This window comes from Coloeus monedula (assembly GCF_965178545.1).
Source record: "Coloeus monedula genome assembly, contig: HAP1_SCAFFOLD_103, whole genome shotgun sequence".
Taxonomy (NCBI): Eukaryota; Metazoa; Chordata; class Aves; order Passeriformes; family Corvidae; genus Coloeus; species Coloeus monedula.
This window is the reverse complement of record NW_028120800.1, coordinates 545,343-566,619: the sequence shown is the minus strand read 5'-3', so window position 1 is coordinate 566,619 and position 21,277 is coordinate 545,343. Positions and strand designations below refer to the sequence as shown.

General features: G+C 55.4%; 1 pseudogene across 1 annotated transcript in view; it reads right to left on the bottom strand.

Moving 5' to 3' along the window:
* LOC309585665 (epidermal growth factor receptor kinase substrate 8-like protein 2) overlaps positions 1–19,962 on the bottom strand; it is a 50,794-nt pseudogene extending 30,832 nt beyond the window's left edge. Inside the window, exon 1 of the transcript in view lies at positions 19,822–19,962. The product of the transcript in view is annotated as an epidermal growth factor receptor kinase substrate 8-like protein 2 (transcript). The remainder of the gene's footprint in view (positions 1–19,821) is intronic.
* Between the last annotated feature and the right edge of the window lie 1,315 nt (positions 19,963–21,277).

Genomic DNA, 21,277 nt, shown 5'->3' with positions numbered 1-21,277 from the left:
AGATCACAGAATCATCCTGGAATGGCGGAATAATTTGGGTGGGAAGGGACCTTAAGGATCACCTCATTCCATCCACAGGGTGCTCCAAGCTGCGGCCAGCCTGGCCTTGAACACTTCCAGGGATGGGGCAGCCACGATTTCCCTGGGTTTACGGGCACAAGAGGAAATTTCCAGCAGGAAATTTCCCTTGCTCTGCCTGGCCCTAGCAGGGCTTTGGGAGGCAGAGGCTGTGGGAACAGGAGCTTTGTCCACTGCCTTGGAGGAGTCTCTGATGTCCCAAAACCCAGCAGAGCAAGTGGTTGTGGTTTAACATCCCGTTCAAAGGAGATGCCAGGCCAGGAACGGGAATGGACTGCAGAGCAGGGATGGTGGCCAGCAGAGGGGTGAGTGTCCAGGGGGTCCCAGCAGTCCATCCCTGCTGCCCAGGTTTGGGATGAGCAGGCTGGTGAGTGTCCCTGTGCTTGCTCTGCAGGATGAGGAAGCCAGGCCTGCTGAGGAGGAAGATGAGGAGGTGTGGGAGGATGGAGACAACGGCCACCAAAGGCTGGGGAAGGCACAGATCCAGGTAGGAGACGTTGCCTTGCGAGGAGAGGGACTTGTCTGTCCCGTTGGAATTTGGGGCGTGAGGCCAGTGGAACAAAGGCTTTGATTCCATTTTCTTGCTCGGGTTTTCACGTGCCTTAAGAGAGCTTTGTGAAAATGTCATTATCCCTGATTGAGTCTCTGAAAAACAGGGATTGAAGCTTTCAGAAGGGGCCCAACCCTGCCTGCATGTATCCAAGTGCAGCCCCCACTCCCTGTTTTTGTGTACAGCTGGGATGAGACCTCAGCTGCTGTTACTTGCCAGCTCACAAGTTGTGTAGCTCAGAGCCTCAGCCATGAAGGGCCAGGCTGTGTTTAAAACAGCCCAAGGTGCCAGAGAGCTGGAGTCATTTCCTAGCAGGTAACTTGACTTGGAAGCTGCATTCTAAAATTTGTCCGCATTTAATTGATGTCCCACATGGAGACACCTAAAGAAGCAGAGGTGGGGTGTTCCTAAGAAAAGAGCATCTAAATTCTTTGGTGGTAGAGGGCTTAAAGTCTGAGTGAGGTGCCTTTAGGACACTTCCATTCCAGTATCTGAATAGAATTTAAATGAAGTAGCCAAATCCTGACAAGCTTGTATGAACTCCAAAGCCTCTGCAAGTGGTTTACAGCCAGGGAAGGAGATAAGAGTCTGAAGTCTCTTCCCCAAAACCTGGCTCCTGGTTTCTTTGGCCAGGCATAGGAAGAATTGTGTATTCCCTGGGGCTCTCCTTATGGGGAGAGGTTTACTTATGTGCCCTGGGTTTATTCAGTGCATCTTCAAATTGATGGAAACTGATTGCGTTGAAATGCCAGGGGTGCCAAATGTTTTCCCCAGCCAGAGCTCAGAGCCAGCCCAGTGGGAAGGGGTTTAGTGGCCATTTTCCCGCTCCCTCGGGGCAGCAGCACTGGAGCACTCGCAGCCACCCGTGCCCGAGGTGCCGAGTACTGGCAGGAGGCAAAGCCAGGGACTGGGCAGGAGGAGCTTGCAGTGCTCCTGGAATCGCAGAGCTGGAGCTGTGGGTTAGAACTGCCAGGAGCTGCTGCCTCACTCAAACCTTGTTTAAAGCTCAGCATCCCTCCTGCTCCCTTGGAATGATTGTTGCTTCTGTTGTTGCTCTTTCCTGATCCATTATGATTATTATTGTAAATTCCCACTCCATTTCTTCCATAGCCCTTTGCTTCCCAGAGGTGGTGCTTTAGGCAAGCCCCTCCAGCCTGGGAAGGGGCTTTTGGCTCCAGACTCAGGCCCAGTCCCCATGAGCAGCTGGAGCTGTGCTGTCCCCAGCAGGTGCCTTTCCTTCCTTCCCTGCTGCACTTTGGCTTTTTGAGGGCTCTCTAAGGGGCTGAGGGAGAAGTTCTTTGTCATTCCAGGGCAGCATAAGCCCTGATCCCACTCAAAGCAGGAGGAATCATTCCATCCTTGTTTTCGGATACACCTTTGGTGTTCTCTCTCTTTTGCTGACACTGTGTGGTAAAGCAGCAGCTCCCTGGAATAACTTTTATTTGTAAAACAATGAATTCCCTGCTGGAATCCCAGTCCCAGCCCCCCAGATCAAGGTGCAGTTTAAGGCCTTACACCCTGACCAGGACAAGTTCCTGTCCTTAGACATGGAAAACAGGGGAAAACTCAGACTGGATTGGAGCCAGCATCCAGAATGGGGAGAGTGAGGCAGCGTGTGTTCCCCATAGGATGACACCCGTTTGGAGCAGATGCTTCTCTTCCTTTGTCCAAAGTCCAATGGCAAAGGAGTGAAGAACCCACAAGTGGGGCCTGGAAGGAAAACAGTTCTGTTAAAATTAGGCAAAGAATGCACTAAGAAAAAATGGACATCCTTTTTAGGTATGAAAGTAAGTAGGGGAAAAATGTTGAAAAAGAGCTCTTTTATTTGGTGCCACCTCTCATTGTTTTATGGATAAAACCCTCTAGTGAGCAATCAGAACAGGAGTGGGAAAGCCAGGAGCCTTTGACTTCCACAGTGGACTTAATTGCCATGCTTAATTTCAACAATTTCTTCTCTCTCTCAGGCCAGGAAAACCCACTTAACTTGTCCCATCTTTGCCAAAAGCTTTGGTGTTTGAGCAGCCAAACCCAAGGGGCTCTGGCCCCACCAGCCTGTACTGGAGGGCCCCTGGTCCTGCCCATGGTGTGGGATGAATCCCCAATTGTCCCCAGAGGGGGCTGCCCTGGTCCCTGCAGTGCCCAGCACCTGAGACACAGAGAGAGCCCTGTCCAAAGGGGCTCCTTGTCAGGAATGTGGCAGCAGCCCCAGGAGCAGGCTGGAGGTGAGAACTGGGGCTGTGTTTGAGACTGACCAGCTCAGCTCAGTGTTTACCTGTGGGGGGAGTTTGGCCCCCCATGCTGAGTTGAAGCTGGATCAGGGTGACAGATGCTGCATTTTGGGCACCCTGAGAGTTTCTCTCCCCCTTGGAGATTTCCTGCAGGGATGGGGCAGAGCAGGGAGCAGAATTAACCCTGCACCTCCCGTGGGCACTGCTGGCCTTTGTCTCTCTGCTGTGCCATCAGCCTGTGGGAATTTGCTGCTGCCGCTGCCACCCCACCTGGGGGCTGCGTGCTCCTGGCAGCCCTTCCCAGCCCCACACCCGAGCTCCAGCGCTGCCTCCAGGCTGTGTTGGGAGAGTTTGCTGGGAATGTGCCTCATCCCTGGGAGTATCCTTTCCTTCCAGAGTGGCTGGATGGAGCTTCTGGGCTTGTCAGCTTCAGAGTTTGCTTGCAAAAGTCACTGCAGGGAAGAATGACAAGGAGGTTTGTCAGAGTGCTGCTGTCAGACCCCACCTGCCAGTCTGTGCTTTGGCTTGGAGGTTGTTGTGTATTGGCCCTGCAGGGAATGAATGTCCCCTTCCCACCTCAGCCCAGCAGATCCCAAGGGCTCTTCCTGGAGTACTTACTCTTTGCTTCCCTTTGGGATAACTTAATCTGCACCCTTCCAGGAGCAATTCCTTGGCTTCTCCTGGAGAAAACCCCACGGCAGAGGCAGTGTGCAAAGGAGCCCAGAGCTGTGCTTGGAGCAGGGAGTGCTGAGAGCTGCGTGTGCCTCTGCTGCCCCAGGCTGGCAGTATCCCCATGGAACAGACTGGGCAAATGGCATTAGAGGGAGCACAGTCCCTTCCTGGAAGAGGTTTTCTCCTGTGCAGATCAGGCACAGGGCAGGAAGGGAACTTTGGAGATCAGCTGCTTTCCCCCAGAAAGCATCACTCACACCAGCATGGATGACATGACCTGTGCCCACTGCTCACCATGCACCTGGCCAGAATCAAGAGCAAAGGTGGGTTTGGGTGTGAGCACTTGAAATAACTTTGAAAGAGAAGCAATCACCTTTTGCTGCTTCTTTCTTTCTTGCAGATGCTGGGATTGCCTCTGGGCACATGGGCTGAGCTCTCCCTGCAGGGAACTGTCAGGCCTTAACAGCTGTGAGGTTGTGTTCTTCTCAGTGGGGAACTGGAAATAATTATTAATTAATTGCAGAAATGTTTGCTGAACCTTTCCCCTTTCCTGGTAGATCTTCTCTCTCTGCCTCTGAATTTACAGCTGTTCCCTGGTGTCATTGGCCCTGCCTGAATTCCTTGCAGCTCCTCACTGGGAAAACCTGGGATGACTTTGAGGGGACAGAGGAGACATTTTCAGCTGAAAACCTGGGGTGACTGAGAGGGGACACAAGAATTGTTTGTGTAGGAAAATGGGAGGTGATGTCAAGCAGAGCAAGGTGGCATTTTTGAGGGAAAAGCTGAGGTGATGTTTAGGGGAACGAATGCACATTTTTGGGGCAGAAAAGAGTTAATATTGTACAGGAAGGAAAAACTGGGGGGTAAAACTTGATGTAATCTGTAGGGGACAGAATGAATATTTTGGAGCAAAAATGAGGTACTCAGTAATAGACAAAGAAGGAAAATTTTGGAGGCCAAACTTGACAAAGTCTCAAGAGCAGAGAATGAACACTTGGAGGGAAAAAGGAGGTGATGAATACTGAGCATGTGGGGAAAATTTGGGGGCTAAATCTGAGCTAATCTCTAGGGGAGAGCATGAACACACTGAGGTAACATGAGGGAATCAGTTGTGGGCAGATAGGGAAACTTGTGTAAAAATAATATTAAATAAGCTGTAGAAAGAACATTTTGAGGTAAAAATGAGGTAAGCAGTAGTAGACAGATGGAAAACTTTGGGGGTAAATCTTGATAGAAGCTACATGGTAGAAAGGAAATAAATATTGAAGGAAGAATGAGGGAGTCAGTAGTGGACAGGTAGGGGAATTTTGGGGGGTCAAACTTGAAATGATCTAAAGGTTGAGAATGAATCTTTTTTGGTAAAAATGAGGTAATAAGTTGTGGACAGTTAAGGAAAATTTTGGGGGTTAAACTTGAGGTAATCTCTAGGGAGAGTGTGACCACTGACATGAACTGAGGCAATCACTGGGGCTAGGCAAGGAAATTTGGGGTGTAAAACTTGGGAAGATCTGTAGGGCAAAGAATGAACATATTGAGGAAGCAATGAGGTGATCAGTAGTCAAGATGAGGTAGAATGTGGGGGGCAAACCCTGAGGTAATTATGTAGGAACCATAAGTGGTTTTGAGAAAAAATCTGACCTAATTTGTAGGGGACAGAATGAACATTTTGGGGGTAAGACGGACATAACCTGCGTGGTTTGGGTTTTAAAATCTAGTCAGTGCACAGGGGACAAAATAGACATTTTGGTGATAAAATCCGAGTTCATCTGTAGAAGAAAGAACTCATGTTTTGAGGTAAAAAGGAGGTGATCAGAACTGGGCAGGTAGAGAAAACTGAGGGGGTAAAATGTGAAGTCATCTCTAGGAGAGAGCAGGAGCATCCTGAGGTAAACTGAGGGAATTGCTGTGGACAGGTGGGTAAATCTGGCAGGTAAAACTTGAGGGAATCTCCATGGTAGAAAATGAGTATTTGGAGGTAAAAATAAAGTACTCAGTCAGTGGTGGAGATGTACGGAAAATGTTGGAGGTAAAATCTGAGGTGATCTGTAGCAGAGAGAATGCACTTGATGGGGTAAACTGAGGTAATCACTTATGGACAGGTAGGGAAGTTCAGAGGGGTAAAAATTGAAAGCATCTGTAGGGCAAAGAATGAAAAGATTGAGGTGGGAATGAGGAAAGAGGTAGTGGACAGGTGGGGAAAGTTTTGGGGGCAAATCTTGTGGTAATCTCCAGAGCAGAGAAAGAATGCTTCCTTGTAAAAAATGAGGAACTCAGAAGGAGGCAGATGGGGACATTTTGGGGGTAAAATCTCAGGTCATCTCAAGGTGAGGGAAGGACTATTTGGAGGTCAACTCAGCACTCACTGTGTCTTCCTTCCTTGGCAGCAGCTGGCAGGGAAGGGAGAAGAGGCCTCAGGCTGGAGAGGGGCAGGAGAAAGGCACTGTGGGCAAAGGCACCTCCCTGGCATCCCCAGGGCACCTGTGGGGAACACAGTGGACACTTGGGGTTGCAAAGGGAGGTGATGGCATTGTCCCTTTGGGGGATGCTGGCATTTAGATCATTCCATCCATTTGCCTGCTGACATTTCCCAGCCCAGGGGCTTTGGCTGCCAGGGCAGCACAAAGATTGTTCCCTGGGTGGTGGGCAGATTTGGGGGTTGGCTTTGCTAGTTCAGATGAATTCTACCCAAAGCCCTGAATTCCCTGCTGAATTGCCACTGGCATAGCCTCCCAGCGCCTCCTGGAGCATGGATATTCCCATGCAGAGCTGCCTATTTAACACCAGCTGTGGCAGGAACCAGCAGAGCTTCCAGGGAAGCTCAGCAGGGTCAGGGCAAGGACAGCTTCATGTTCCATAGAATTTGCTGTTTGTAACCCTCATCCCCCAGCCCCCCCCAATGTCCCTGGGGGCACCTGACAGAGTTCCCTGGAATTCAGCTGCCTGCACCCCCCGAGCTGGGGCTCCAGGTGATATTTGAAAGCAGGAACAGGCGCTGGCTGGACACGCTCCCAGCCTGTGCTGAGGCAGCCCCTGTGCCCACGGGAGGACTTCTCTCCCTGCAGGAGCTGATTTCATTCCAGAGCCTCAGGAGTGGCCTCTGCAAGTTCTTTTCCCTCAGGAAAGGGATGCACATCCCTGCCTTCAGGGCACCTGCAGTGGGAGCCACCTGGGAAAGCTTTCCATCAGTTGTGCAGTTCCAGCTGGCTCCCCAAAAACTCCCAACTCAATCCAAAGAGATTTCTCTGACTCTGACCTTTCATTTGAAGGCATCTCTGAGGGCATTGCTTGGCATTTCATTGCTGTGGGCGAAGCTTGCCTTGGCCTTAACACTGCTGAGGGATGATGGCCTCAGGCTGGAAGGGAAGGCATTTTGGGTGGCTGGGACATAGCTGGCAGGTGTGTGGGAGGTCAGCACTGGGAATTGCTGTCTGAGCCCCTCTGCAAACAGCCCATTCTGACATTGCCCAGTGCCAGCTGTTCCTTGGGGCATTTTTGGGGTGTCAGTGGGGTCTGTCGGGACTGAAGCATCTCTGGGTGCCTGTTCAGAGCAGCCCCTGGCCGAGGGGCCGCGGGCAGCCCTTTATCCATGTCCATCCCAGCGCTGCCCGGGCAGCCCAGTGCCCGTTCCAGGGATGTGTGTTTGGCACACTGCGTGCCACGGGCAGGACACTGCAGGCACAGCTCCTCTCTGCAAATCCAAAGCACAAGAGCTGCTGCTTCCCTTCCTGGGCCTCCTGGCCTTCTCTTTCCCCCCATTCCCTGCCAGCTGGGACACACGGAAGGAGCACCAAGGAACACTCCTGGCAGTGAGCAGGAGTTGCTGAGAGCTCTGTGCAGCTCTGAGCCACAAAAGCTGGCCCGGCCTCAGCAGCCCCTGGGATTTTGGGCTGTGAACACTCACCTGTGGGAAAGGCCCCTCTGCAGGCAGGAGCAGCCCTGACCCTCTCCAGAGGAGCTTTGGCTGTGGAGCAAGCGAACCCTCAGGACTTGCCTTGCTCATTTCTCCCTGGAAAGGGCCATGGAACAAGCACCTTTACAGCTGTTGGGTAAATCCTGGAAAGGGCAGGAAATCAGGGTTATGGGAAGAGTTCAGTGCTGTCACACAACTGCTCACCTGTGTTGTTGCATGATCAGGTGCTGGCCATGGAGCTCTGCCCTATGGCAATTACAGGGGCTGGTGTGGCAAGCAGCATTAGCATAAAAGAAGGAGTTATATTTGCATAGGAATGATCTTGCTGGCACTTGGCATTCCTATCCCAGGCAGGACATTGCCAGGAGCTGAGATTGGCTTGGCTGGAGCAGGGTGCTGAGAGTGCCCAGGTGTGGGTTCAGTGGCCAGAGGAGCCATTCACATAAGGGTTCGACTTGGTGGTCCTTGTGTAGCCATTGCCACTCAGGATCTCCTGTGCTCTGGAAATAAAGAAGAAACATTTTTCCCTGGCCTTTTAAAGCCAGAGGTTTTTGCAGTGGAGCGTGCAAGCCGCAGAGAAAGCGGGGGGGAGGAAGGAGAGCATCAGGTCTCAAACGGCAGTTGTGGGATGAGCGGCTCAAGCAGCAGCGAGCCCCGGCGAGGCCCCGGTCCCGCAGCGGGCGCAGTCAGAGCAGGAGCGGCAGCAGCGGCCTCGGCGCCAGCGGCCGGGCCGGGGGAGCGGCTCGTCCCGCTGCAGGCGCGCTGGTTGGGCGGGGGCGCGGCGGGCGGGAGGCCCCCGGGGGAGCGGCCCGGGGCAGGGGGAGGCGGGCGCTGCCGTGCGCAGGGGGTGCGGCGGCCTCGGCAGTGCCGGGGCTGGGGGAGCTCCGCGTCCCCGCGGGGGCTGCGGGCGGGGCCGGGCCGGGAGCGCCGGCGCTCCGGTTGCGCCAGGGGGCGCCCCACAGGGCGGGCGGCGCTGAGGGAGCGGCGGCCTCGGGGGGTGCCGGGGCGGGCACGGGCGGTCCCCGCGGCCCGGCCGCTTCCAGGCGCGATCCAGCGCCTGCTGCGGGGAAGCGCCGCCCTCCCGGCGGGCCCGGCACCGGCACGGCCCCGGCTCCCCGCGGCCGCAGCGGGAGCGTAGCCGGAGGTCCGGCGGGAGCCCAGCCCCGCGCTGGCCGCAGCCGGAGCGGCAGCGCCGGGCTCGGCGCCAGCGCCAATCCCGGAGCGGCACTTGCCAGCCGCGGCGATCCCGATGCCTAATGCCATCCCCCATCCCACCTCAGTTCTCCGAGCCCGGCAGCCGCACCCCGCCCGCCGAGAGACAAGCGGCTCGGCCCGGGACCCCCAGCAGACACCGACAGGACCCAGCCCCGAATCCCAGGGCCCGGGTCCCGTTCCCACCTCAGCGCCTCGGGCTCGGCGCAGCGCCGGGAGCAGCCCCCGGTGCCAGGCTCCGCACAGCGCTCCGAACGACGGTCCCGCCACAGCCCGGGAGGAGCAGGATGAGCATCCACCGCACAAAGCGGAGCGGGCGCGGATCCGCCGGCATTTACGGGCGCGGGCGGGGCGGGGCGGGCCCGGCACAGGTGTGAAGGGCGGGGTCCGCACAGGTGCGCGGGGCCCCAGAGCGGCTGCGCGGGGCGGGGCCGAGGGGATTTAAGCCTCGGGAATCGGCGGCGCCGCCATTTGTTCCCTCGGCGCTCGGTGGGAACGGTTGTGGCCGGACCGGGCTCTAGATCTCTGTATTTCCATATTTCTATGTCTCTGTAGTTCTTTTCCTTTATATTTGTGTTAGTTTGTCTTCTTCTAACCCTTCTCCGTTCTCCCCCCTCTGCCTCCCCTCCCCCACCCCCTACACCCCCCCCCCTACCCCCCCCCCTCTCCCCCCTAGCCCTCCCCTCCCTCCCCCCCCGGCCCGGTCCCCCCCATCCCCCCTCCCTGTCCCCCTACACACCCCAACCCTGCCCTACCCCTCCACCCTCTCTCCCCTTCTCCACCGTTCCTTCGCCCCCATCCCGGGTCCCCCCTGCCCCCTCACCCTGCTCCCCTTCCCCTCCCAGTTCCCCCCACCTGTCCTCAATCCTCCCCCTCCGTCTCCCACCTTTCCTTCCCCCTCCACCTCCCCCTGTTCCTCTTCCCTCGTTTCCCCTCTGCACCTTGACCCCCCACTTGTGCTCCGTCCTCGTCTTCCCCCCGCCTCCTTTCCTGTCCCCCCATCCCACCTCTCCCTGCACACCCCGAACCCCCCACCTGCGCTCCTTCTTTGACCCCCTCTGCTCCCTTATTCCCATCCTCTGTCCCGTCTTTCCCCCGCAGCCGCGGGGCACGGGGCGCCGGAGAATAAAGCCCAGAGGGCCGGAGCCCGGCGCCCCTGCCCTCGCTGGAGCCCCACACGGGCCGGGCCCGCTCGGCGGGTCCCCCGTGCAGTACAAAAACAGCGCCGGGGCTCCGGCTTTCCACACATCACACTGGGGATCCCCTCCTCAGGAGGGGTTCCCGGGGGGGTGGTGGGTTTCGGGAAGGGTGGTGGGTTGGGGTGGGCCCCCTCCTCAGGAGGGGGTCCCGGGGGGGTGGGTGGGTTTCAGGGAGGGTGGTGGGTTGGGGTGGGCCCCCTCCGGAGGAGGGGGTCCCGGGAGGGGGTCAGGGTGGGCCCCCTCCGGAGGAGGGGGTCCGGGGGAGGGGGGTGGGGCGGAGGGGGGACTTTCCCCCCCTCCAGTCCCCGCCCCCTCTCCCGGACCCCCTCCTCCAGACGGGCCTCATCCCAGCCCCCTCCCCGGGACCCCCTCCTCCGGACCGGGGCCTCGGGGAGGGGGGTGGGGGGGGAAGCAGAGGGGGGTCACGTCACTCTGTGGCATGAACAGACATAGAGACCACAGGCCAAACCAACAGCCCCTCCCGCCCGGACCCCCCCACCCCACCCGCCCCCCCCTCCCTCCCCCCGGGGCCCCGGTCCGGAGGAGGGGGTCCGGGAGAGGGGGGGGGAATGGAGGGGGGGAAAGTCCCCCCTCCGCCCCACCCCCCTCCCCCGGACCCCCTCCTCCGGAGGGGGCCCACCCTGACCCCCTTCCGGGACCCCCTCCTCCGGAGGGGGCCCACCCCAACCCACCACCCTCCCTGAAACCCACCCACCCCCCCGGGAACCCCTCCTAAGGAGGGGGCCCACCCCAACCCCAACCCACCCCCCTCCCCAAAACCCACCACCCCCCCCGGGAACCCCTCCTGAGGAGGGGATCCCCAGTGTGATGTGTGGAAAGCCGGAGCCCCGGCGCTGTTTTTGTACTGCACGGGGGACCCGCCGAGCGGGTCCCCCGTGCGAGGCTCCAGCGAGGGCAGGGGCGCCGGGCTCCGGCCCTCTGGGCTTTATTCTCCGGCGCCCCGAGCCCCGCGGCTGCGGGGGAAAGAGGGAACGGGGAGGGATGAGATGGGGTAGGGAGAGGAGTCGGGGTGGGTTGGGGAGAACGAGGGGGGAAGGGAAAGGTCGGGTGAGGGGGAGGGATGATGGTCAGAGGAGGAGGAAGAGAGGGGAGTCGGGTTGGGGAACGGGGTACGGAGAGGGGAGAAAGGAGGGGTGGGGGAGAAAGGAGGCGGGGGGGGTCGGGGATGCACAGGGGAGCAGGGAGAGAGGGTGGGGGGGCGCTGGGGAGAGGGCAGGCAGGGGGCTGGGAGAGACAGGGAGGGTGTGGGGGAGAGAGAAAGAAACTGGGGGGGGTAGGAAAGAGGTGATAAGCGGGGGAAGAAGGAGGAGGATAAGGGCAGGAGAAACAGGGGGAAGAAAGACGGGGAAGAAAGAGGGGGAGTGGGGGCCTCTCCCGGGCCACGCCGGGGGAGCCCGGCCCGGCCGCAGCCTCCCCGAGCTCTGAGGGAGCAAATGGCGGCAGGGGCGATTTCGGGGGCTTAAATCACCTCGGCCCCGCCCTGCGCAGCCGCCCTGGGACCCCGCGCACCTGTGCGGACCCCGCCCCGCGCACCTGAGCCGGGCCCGGCCCCGCCCCTGAAGCCGCCCCCGGCCCCGCTCGGCCCCGCCCCAGAGCCCCGGCCCCGCCCGGCCCCGGGGCCCGCCCTGCCCGGCACGGGGGCGGCTCCATCGCTCGGGGCCCCGCCCATCTCTCCCGGGCCGGGCCCGCCCCGCGCACCGGGGCCGCACCGGGGCCGCTCCCGGGACCCTCCCCTCCGCTGACAGACACCGCCCCGCTCGCTCCCGCTCCTTGTCACGCTCGGCAGCCACCGAGGCCGCCGCCCTCTCGGCTCAGCCGCCACCGGGCGGCAGCAGCGCCGCCCAGCTCAGCCCGGGGGCAGGCACAGAGCACAGGGAAAAGCCGGCTCCGGGCGCTCTGCAGCTCCTGCAGCCCGAGCGTCTCGGCTCCTGCGGCCAGGCGCTTGCTGCTTTCCTTCCTACAGAAAAACGCCGGCTCGTTATTCTCAAAACCTGCGGATCTCTATTCCCAGCTTCTTATATTGCTGTATGCGACAGAGTAGACAGAGAGGGCTGGCTCATTTCAAAATGAATTTACATCTAAATCAGTAGCATTTGCCTATAGACGTAAAAGTGAAGAACTTAACAGGTTTTAGTATTCTGCACACAGCCCTCGCTGGGAGGAATGGTAAAAAGTTAAAAACAAATGAAATTTTAAAAGTAGAAAGTTAGAAACAAAGTTACAACGGCAGAAATTTAGAAACAAACAAAGAGGTAAAATACAAGAAACAAACAAATTTCTAAAGGGAGAAAGTTGAAAACAAACAAAGTTAGAAACAAACAAACAAAAAAATTAGAAACAAACAAAATTAGAAAGGTAGAAATTTAGAAACAAAGTCAGAAAGGCAAGTGTTGAGCCTTTGACAGGGTACCCCTCCTTCTCGGACCAGGGTGAAAGAGCAGAGGAGGCTGCTGTTCTGCTAAGTTCTTTATTTCACGGTCTCACAGCTGTCTTGAAGGCAGAGTTCGAATGGGGTTACATGATACAGCCAAGCAGCAGCAGCAGGCAAAAACAGCTTCTTCTATATGCTCCATACACTCTATTTTTTCTTACAGAAGTGTGGATTCCATTTGTTCATTGACCAGTAAGATTAACACACGATTCTAGTTTTCCTTAAACCCATCCCGGTCTAATTCTAACAGTCGTAAGCCTCACACAAGTGTCATCTGCCCTTGTTCCATAAGGAATCCCTCTACAGACAGGGAGTTGTCACCGGCCCCGTGCTCATGGGCTGCAGGGGACACCTGCACTGAGGAGGAAATGGAAATGGGAAAGAGGGAACTGCAACCTGATGGGACGCACCTCTGGCACCACATTTCCTCTTCTTCCTGCTGTCCTGGAAAACCCCAAGTAAATCCGGTCCCTCAGACCTTGCATCCCTGAACACCAGGAGAGCCGGTGCTTTACCCAGATCCCAGTGCCCTGCACGGCTGCGCTGACACGAGCACAGGCCGATCGCTCCGCCCAGCACCATCCCTCATTTTCTTCCCATTGCTCCCCAAGCGTCCCCAAACCACCCCAGCGTGTCTGTGCCGGGGCCAGGGCCTGCCCCGAGCCCGACCAGAGGCTGTCACCCAGCCCTGCACCAGCTCCCACCCCCGGGTGAGCTGGGAATGCACTGAGAGCTCGGCTCCCCGGGCTCCCCAGCACCCAAACCGGTCCTCAGACACACAGAAATGCCCAACCTGCCCCTCTGGGCACAGCCAAACACCACAATTCCATCATCCCCAAGCAACTCTGGCACTTGCCTCTTCACCTCTGCCCATTTCCAGTAGCCGGGGCTAGGACCGGGCTGTCAGAAATAGCATTCCCTAGGCAGTTCATCCCAGCACAGAGGAGAAGAGGAGCCTGTCCCTGACCCACACCATGGGCAGGACAAGGGGGGCCCTAGCTGGCTTTGCCTACTCCAGCACCAAAGCTCTTGGTCCCAAAGATGGGGCGAGTTCAGTGGTTTTTCCTGTCCTGAAAGAGAGCAGAAAAGGGAAGTTAATCCCACTGTGGAATCCAAGACTCCTGCATTTCCTATTTCTGCTCTGATTGCTCACTGTGCAGTTTTATCCATGGGAAAAAAAAGGAGAATGACACCATATCAAATAAAAAGTTGATTAATCCACGTAGGGGCTGTGGAGAGGATACAAAGGAGCTTTTCCATGATTTTGGGGCTTGAAGAGGGACTGAATTTCCCTCAAAGCTGGGAAGGGCCTGAGGATAATAAAGCAAAGGAGCAGCTTCATCTCTCCCTGGCAGAGAGCTCGGGGCTCCATTATGGATACAAATCAATCCCAGCAGGATTTCAAAGGGTTTCTTTAGGATGTCAGGTCCCTCTTTATCAGATCCCTGCTGGGATTCAGGGCCTGCCTGGTCACGGGGTGCTTTGATAAGGGCTGGATTTAAATCCCAGATCTGAGAACAGACATGAAAGGTCCCTGGGTTTCTAGGGGGTTGAAAAACTCAAGCTGGATTCGCTGCAGAGCTGAAAAATCAGGGTAAGAGAGAGCAAGGAGTGGCCAGCAGGCCCAGGCTCCTGATCACGCCCCTGGGATCCATGGGATCCATAGGATCCACGGCCTCTGGCACGCTGCTCCAGCACCCTGCAGGGTGACTGACAGCCGGGCAGGGGAAGGAGCCACCAGCAGCTCTGCCATGTGCACCATCATTCACCTTGCACGTGGCCTAAACAGCCACCAAGCACTGATGGACTGACTGAGCCGAAAATATCGGAGAGATCTCAGTTTGCACTCCAAATTCCCTGCAGCCTGTTCCCTTCCTGATCCATCCCTTCAAGCAGCAAGAGTGGAATTCCTTCCATCGTTGCTCTTTCCCTCCTGTTTTCCACTCAACAAGAAAAAGAGCAGCCACGTGAACAGGAGTAAAAGCCCCAAACCCACAAAAAAGCACATTCTCAGCATCACTAATCCCTGCCAAACTGCCAGGAACCTTCCAAAACTACATCCAAGCTTGGAAACAGGGATCCAGTTGTTTGTTTAAGCAGCTATTGATCCAGTCTCTTCCAGCTAATTAAACTATTCACTATTTAAACTCATTAAACTGCTCATCCTGCTCCTGGCAGCCAGAGGCAAAGAAGAAATCGTGTCTAGATTAAATGGTGTTGGTGAATGTGCCCATCCCAGTCCTTGGAGAGGTTGGAATTGCATCCCTGTTCCTCTGCTCTCTTTTCCTTCCTTTTTCTTGGAGTGATTCCCACCCGGATTCCTCAGCTCCAGCTCTCTGAGCAGCCTCAGGGGGAGCATTTCATCCCCTTGGAGCCAACTCCATTTGTTGCATCCTTCATGCCTCAACCACCCCTAAAAGCAGGCAAGTGCTGATGGGCAGTGCAGCTGCTTCCACTTGGGAATGTTTCCAGTGGAACAGGGAGGGAATTCTGAGAAGCTTCCACCCACTGCACGTTATTGCTGGATAAAAGGTCAGGCAGCAAAGGATCAACAAAGGGAGATTTCAGCAAGACAAAGTCCAGACAGAGAGGCTGCAAGTGTGGCTGGGGCTGCTAAACTGGGAAAACTGCAAGGTCAGGCTGTGGGAACATGGATTATACTGAGGTCTGGAACTGGTGTTGGGAAGAGAGGGAGAAGGAGAAGGAGAAGGAGAAGGAGAAGGAGAAGGAGAAGGAGAAGGAGAAGGAGAAGGAGAAGGAGAAGGAGAAGGAGAAGGAGAAGGAGAAGGGCCCGAAGTAACTGCACAGGGAATTTCCTTACCATGAGCCAGGCTCATTCCCTGAGCTGACCAATATCTCCGAGCTCCCCTTCATGGCACAGCCCTGCCAGTAAAGAACAGAAGTTCCTGCTGCTCCCACTGGAATTCTGTAGCGTGCCTGGCATTCCATACGTTCTGCTGCCTGAGAATTCCTGCAGCCGTCCTCGGGAAGAGCAGTTCACTGCCACAGGAGGAACAAGAGGAAAGCAGCTGCCACTCTCGGGTTCTGTGCCCTGTAAAAAGTAAAACCAGATAAAGATCAAAGCTCCATAAAGCTGGAACCATCTCCAACCTCGGGACAGCACTTCTGTGGGAAAAGCGTGGATGGGCAATTAGGAAGGAGATCATCATGCAAATGGGTAAGGGGGGGAATTAAATTCTGCTGCTTTCTGATTGAGGCCTGCTTCAATTTGCAGCCTTTATAATATCAGTTTAATGGGACTTTTTGTGCTTTAAAGAGGTTTTTATTAGCTGGGGGTTGTCCCTGCCTGGACTGAGGCACAGCACAATGAGTCTCCTGCCTCCTGAAGCCGTGTTGTTATCCCAGCATCTGAAATTAAAAACCAGCACTCTGGGAAACCTCTCTACTCTGAGGAGAAGTGTGAGGAGCGTTTGGGTCTGTGGAAAGCCTGGAACAGCTCTGAGAGACACCAAACATCCTGTGGATCCCAATAAACAGCAAAACATTCCAGCAGCTCCTTCCAACACCGCCCTTGTAGGGAACTCTGTCACCCCAGTGGGTATTTGTGGGAGTAAGGAAGAAATCCCACTGATGACCTCAGTGTGATCACCTCTGGTTCGTCTGGGGATAAATCTCCTTTATCCTTCTGGGAGAATAAAGGAATCCAATGCTGCCTTAATCCCCAGCTCCTCAGAGTCTGCATTTCCAGAATCCATCTCCTGGCCCAGCATGGGAAGGGTTGTCCAGCGCTGGAACAGCTGCCCAGGGCAGTGGTGGAGTCACCAACCCTGGAAGTGCTCATAAAATACATGGATATGGCACTTGAGTGTTCATAAAATACCTGGGTAAATACATGGGTAAATATAGGAATAAATACATGGGTAAATACATGGATAAACATATGGATAAATATAGGGATAAATATGTATGGATAAATATGTATGGATAAATACATGGCACTTGAGGTCATGGGTTGGTGTGACCATGGTGGTGGTTGATGTTTGGACTTGATGATGCTAAAGGCCTTTGCCAGCCTCAACAACCCCAGGATTCCATGATTTTCTGCCTTTTTCTCCTGCTCTGGGGCTGAGAAACTCCTTGAGCGGAGCAGCAGTGGGAGCAGGGAGCCACAGGCTGCACATCAGAGCTCTGCAGGCACTTTTAATCCACCTCTCTTCATGTTCATGGAAGATGGCACAGGAAATCTCTCAGCCCGAAAGCATCTCCCCAGCTCTGCACACCCGGGACAAAGCCGAGGTGAATGATCCCCTCCAAGCTCCTTCCAGAGCCATTCCAGCGGCAACCAGAGGCAGCAGTTCCTAGAGAAACGGCTCCTATCCAATTCAGGAGCCTTCCCTTGGGGAGGAGACATCCATTTCCCCTTCTACCTGTCATTCTTCTTCATTCATGGACTCGATAAGGCAGGAAATCTGGCAGGCTTGAAGTAAAAAACGAGCTGTTCACAGCAAAGAGAGCCTCAGCGGGTAAAAAAAAAAACAAACCCCAAACTGTTGGAATCAAGATGAAGTTAATAGGAGCAAAAATAAATAGAAACAGACCCTAAATGTAAATGAACATTACATCACCACTGGCATTTCAGCTCCTTTTCAAATACAGAAATAGCAGCAGATTTAACTTGCAGAAAGTTGCTGTGTTCACACAGCCAGAGCTGCTTCAGGGGCACAGCCCTGAACCTTCTGCTCCCCAAAACAACTCAAGACTCGAGAAAGGAGAAACAGGGATCAGGCAGAGGGGGAAAATCCCAACTTCCCGGTCAAAAGAGGTTAAGAGAAATACAATTCCATCCCTTAACCCTGTGGAGATGGGATCTGTTGGCGTTTGCCAGCTCCAGAGGAGTTCACTCCACCTCGGGCAGATCGGAGGTGAAAGCAAATAATGCAACTGCAGCCCCGGAGAAGGCTGGGCTCTTAATTGACAGAGATTCCAGAGAGAGGGAAATAACCTCCAGTACCATTTGGGCAGCAGGTTTCTCTCCCAGCTGCCACCTCAAATCCTCGAGATCCCCGTTGGCCACCCAAAATTCCAGGCACCATTTCCAGCCTGGAAACAAACTCGGAGTGCTCTCAGAGTGAGACCTTAAAGCTGGAGCACCTCAGCCCCCACACCTGCTCAATCCCTGCTCTCCCAGGGGCTCAGCCTGGAGAAAAGGAGGCTCCAGAGAGACCTTTTCTCTCTCTGGAATTCCCTGACAGGAGGGGGCAGCTGGGGGGGGGGGGGGGGGGTCGGGCTCTGCTCCCAGGGAACAGGGACAGAAGTTCTGAGTCATTTCAGGGAGTGAAGAGTTACAGGGCAGGAAACAAAGGCAGCTGAAGAAGATCTGAGACGATTTTCCCTTATTCTTACACACCTCAGATATTCAATTTTGTCCAAGTTTGTGTCTCGAATTTAAACCCAACTCCTTCCCTGTGGGAAGGAGGAGATGATCCCGGCCTGCCATGTGCCAGAGCGAGAGTGACAGAGGGAAGGATGTTACTTGGGGAAGGGTGGCACACTGACATTTCATCGTGGCTGATATGGCAGAGAGACTTCATTTTTTTAACAGCAAAAGCTTCAATATTTCACAAAATCTGTGTTCCCTGTGATTATTTGTAAAGCATTGTGGATGGGCTTGGCACTTCCCTGACAGAAACACTGGCAGGGCTCTGCCTGGAGGGATCTATAATTGGAGATGGGAAGAGTGGATGGGAGGACAGGGATGCAGCAGAGGGAGATCAGAAAGAGAATTAGGAATTCTTTCATTCTTTTCTGGATTTTTTGGGTTCTTTTAATGTGATCCATTTTAAATCCAGGCTTAAGATCTGATTCAACTTCAGATTTTTTTTGCTGCCCAAACTTTCTTCTGTCCCTGGCTGGAGCAGAAAACCAAAATTTCAAAATTCCTCATGAAATAAATAGGAGGGTGGTGTGGGAACAGCCTCACTTTCCCAGGTGGAAACACTTCCCTCCGGGTTTATCATTCTGGGAACAATTCTGGCCCAAAGAAGGGGAAGCACAGAGTGGCACTGCCAGGGTGTGACACGGCCAGGGCACAAGGAGGCCCTGGGTTCTCCTCCAGGTTTGTTTGTGGAAGGTTTGGGGTGGTTTGGGGTGGCTGAAGGGTTTCTGACAGCATTAATTGGGAGTCAATCCCCCTACGGATCCCCATTCCCAGTTCTCCCAGGAAGCTCCTGCAATGGTCTCTAAGGGGTTAATGGAATATCTGCTTTTCCCTGCACGGATGAAGGGGCCCAAAGCACTTCCCTGGCCCTGCAGGAGCCCCAGCACTGAAAATCCCCGAGCAACACCTCGGAGCTGCCACAGGCACCCAGACAGAAGGGGAAGGTGCTCGTTCCCTCAGCTCCCGGCTGCCAGATGGGGGAATATTTTGGGCTTTTGGGAAAAGCGTTGGGTTTCCACCTTTTCCCTGCGTGTGAGGAAGCGCCTGGCACCAGGGAATGCTCTGCTGAGCTGGGAGGCCCCGGCATTCCTGGAGAGAAATCTTTAGGATTAGGTGGGGGATTACACCACCTGCTCCCTTTCCCTGTGGCTGGGGGCACCAGGCTGAGGGCACAGCGGGCGGGATGTGCCGGAGACCCAAATCCCACTGGAACCACGGCGTTTTCCATCCCCTTGGGTCCAATTCCGGGCAGGAGCAGCACCTGGAGGACAAAGCTGCGCGGCAGCCGAATGCCGGGTGACAAAACCCCTGAAAAACAGGCTTGAGGAAGTGGCTGGGTGGAAGGGTGAGCTGAGGGAGGTGGTAATTAGAGCACTGGGGGAAGGTGGTAATTAGAGCACTGGGGGAAGGTGGTAATTAGCTCTGCTGCTCACCGTGGCTCAGCCTTCAGCTGTCACTCACCCACGCCTGGAGCCTGTGGAACACGTTTCTGTCCCATCTGCGAGGGAAACGCTTCCCCTTCCCTCTTCCTGCAAAAGCAGAGGAATCCTTGTCCCTGGATGACCAAGGCCGGGCCAGGGGTGGAGACGCCATCCCTGCAAGGCTTCAAAAACCGTGGATGTGGCGCTGGAGGACAGGGGTGGCTGGGGAGCGTGCTGGTGGGGCTGGGTTGAGGGTTGGACTTGGCGATCCCAAAGGTCTTTTCCAGATATTCTCCTGCAAATGGAATGTTTATATAATAAAGCACACAATTTGGAGCTCGTTAAACAGTTACATTTCAGTCAAAACTCTGCACATAATCTCTTCATGAGGGGTTTTGAATTCCACCTCCCCTCTGCAGCAGCGATCCCGTGATTCCAACACGGATCTCCAGTCCCCTTTGGCATTTTCTGATTTCCAGGCAACATCTCATGGCCTCAAAAGCCTTGGTAGACTTAATCAAAGCTGGGCTGAGTCTAAAGTGGACTCGAGCACAACTTTCAGGTGCAATGGATGCTGCTGGAATGGGGGCTCTAATGCCAGGTGTCACATCCTCCCAAACTTCCAGCTCCCGGAACTAGAAAGGAGCTTTAATGGATGGAAAAGAAATCCCCAAACCACAACCTGAGAATGAGTTAATGACTTGGAAATCACCGGGAAGGGCAAAGCGTGGGGGCTGGAAGTCAAAGGGGTTCAGAGTTGGCCTCAGGTGCTGGTGCAAGGATGACACGAGGAGGGGAGGTGGAGGTTGCACTGGTTCCTCTCCCGAGGCAGCCGATGGCATTCCGCAGTGGGAAATGCAGGGAAAAGAAATCCAAAATTCAGAACTGGCTCAGGAGAGCCAGCAGCTGCCTGGGAACACCAGCGGGAGCAGAGACAAGGAGCAGGACAAGGAGAAGGCAGGAAAGGAGAAGCCACTCGGGCTTCTGAGATGGCTTCCAGGGGAGGGGGAAGGGAGCCCTTCCCGTGCCTCAAATACCGGGAGCACAGCAGCAAAGGGATGTGTGTGACAGGGATGTGCAGGACCGGAGGGCACCGGCTGGAATCTCCCTGGACACAGGTGATGCAGCTCCCTCAGGGCACACCTCACCCCAGCCAGGGTGCAGGGATGGCTCTGCCCAGGCTCAGCTGCGCCTCTGGAAACGCCAAATCCCAGCTCCCTGCCCTGGAGCTGCCTCCTTCCTGCCGGGAAAGGAAAAGCAGGACTGAATTTTCCAGGTCCCCCCCACCTGGTTCTGTCTCAGCTTTGAGCTGGAACTTCCTCAAACCTCCCAAGCCAGTCCCAGCCTTTCCCACCAATTTCCTCTGTGGAACCTAAGCAGCCGCACCTCCCTCTCTCTAAATAATCAGAACATTGGCAGGGCTGCTCTCTCCACACTTTAATTCTCTCCACAGTTCAATTTTCTCCTTTCAGAGGTATTAGGAGCTGTTTGCACTTCAGTTTTTTCCGGCTCTGTGCTTTGCTCCTCTGTTCCCAGGCACCAGTTCTCCCTGAGCTGCTCCCTACCTTGTTTAAGAGTTCATTTGTTTGGAGCTCCTTGGAAGCAGCCGCAGGCACTGAGGAGATGCCAATTAGTGTCAGGGCAGTTAATTTGGGGGGGGGAAGGAAACAGGACTTTAAACTGCTCCAAGGCCTGTTCCTCCTGCACTGGGAAATACAGGGAGCACCTGAGCTGCTCAGCTGGGCTGCTTTAGGGTGCAGAGGTGAATTTGGAGCTGATTTATTTGGGGTGCTCAGCAGATGTTGGCCATGATCTCTGCATGTGCAATCCCAGCTGCTCTGCCAGGATGGAGCCTTCCTTAGCTCCCAATAAATCTCAAACCACTCCTTAGCTCCTCATAAACCTGAAACCAGAAGGTTGGCACAGCAGCCTCCTGAGAAGTAGCATTTTGACAGGGATTTTTTCTGAACCATTAACTTTTGTTTGCTGGAGCTTTCCCTGCAAAGCGCTGGATCCGCATCCCGACACGTTCGGGTGGGATTCCTCAGCGCCGCGTCTCGTCCTAAAAATACTCTGAAAAAGGAGATTTGTCCTCTCTAGGTACACTCTGCCCTTTAACAGAGAAAGCCTTTGGAAAGGATTGATGCCGGTCTTATC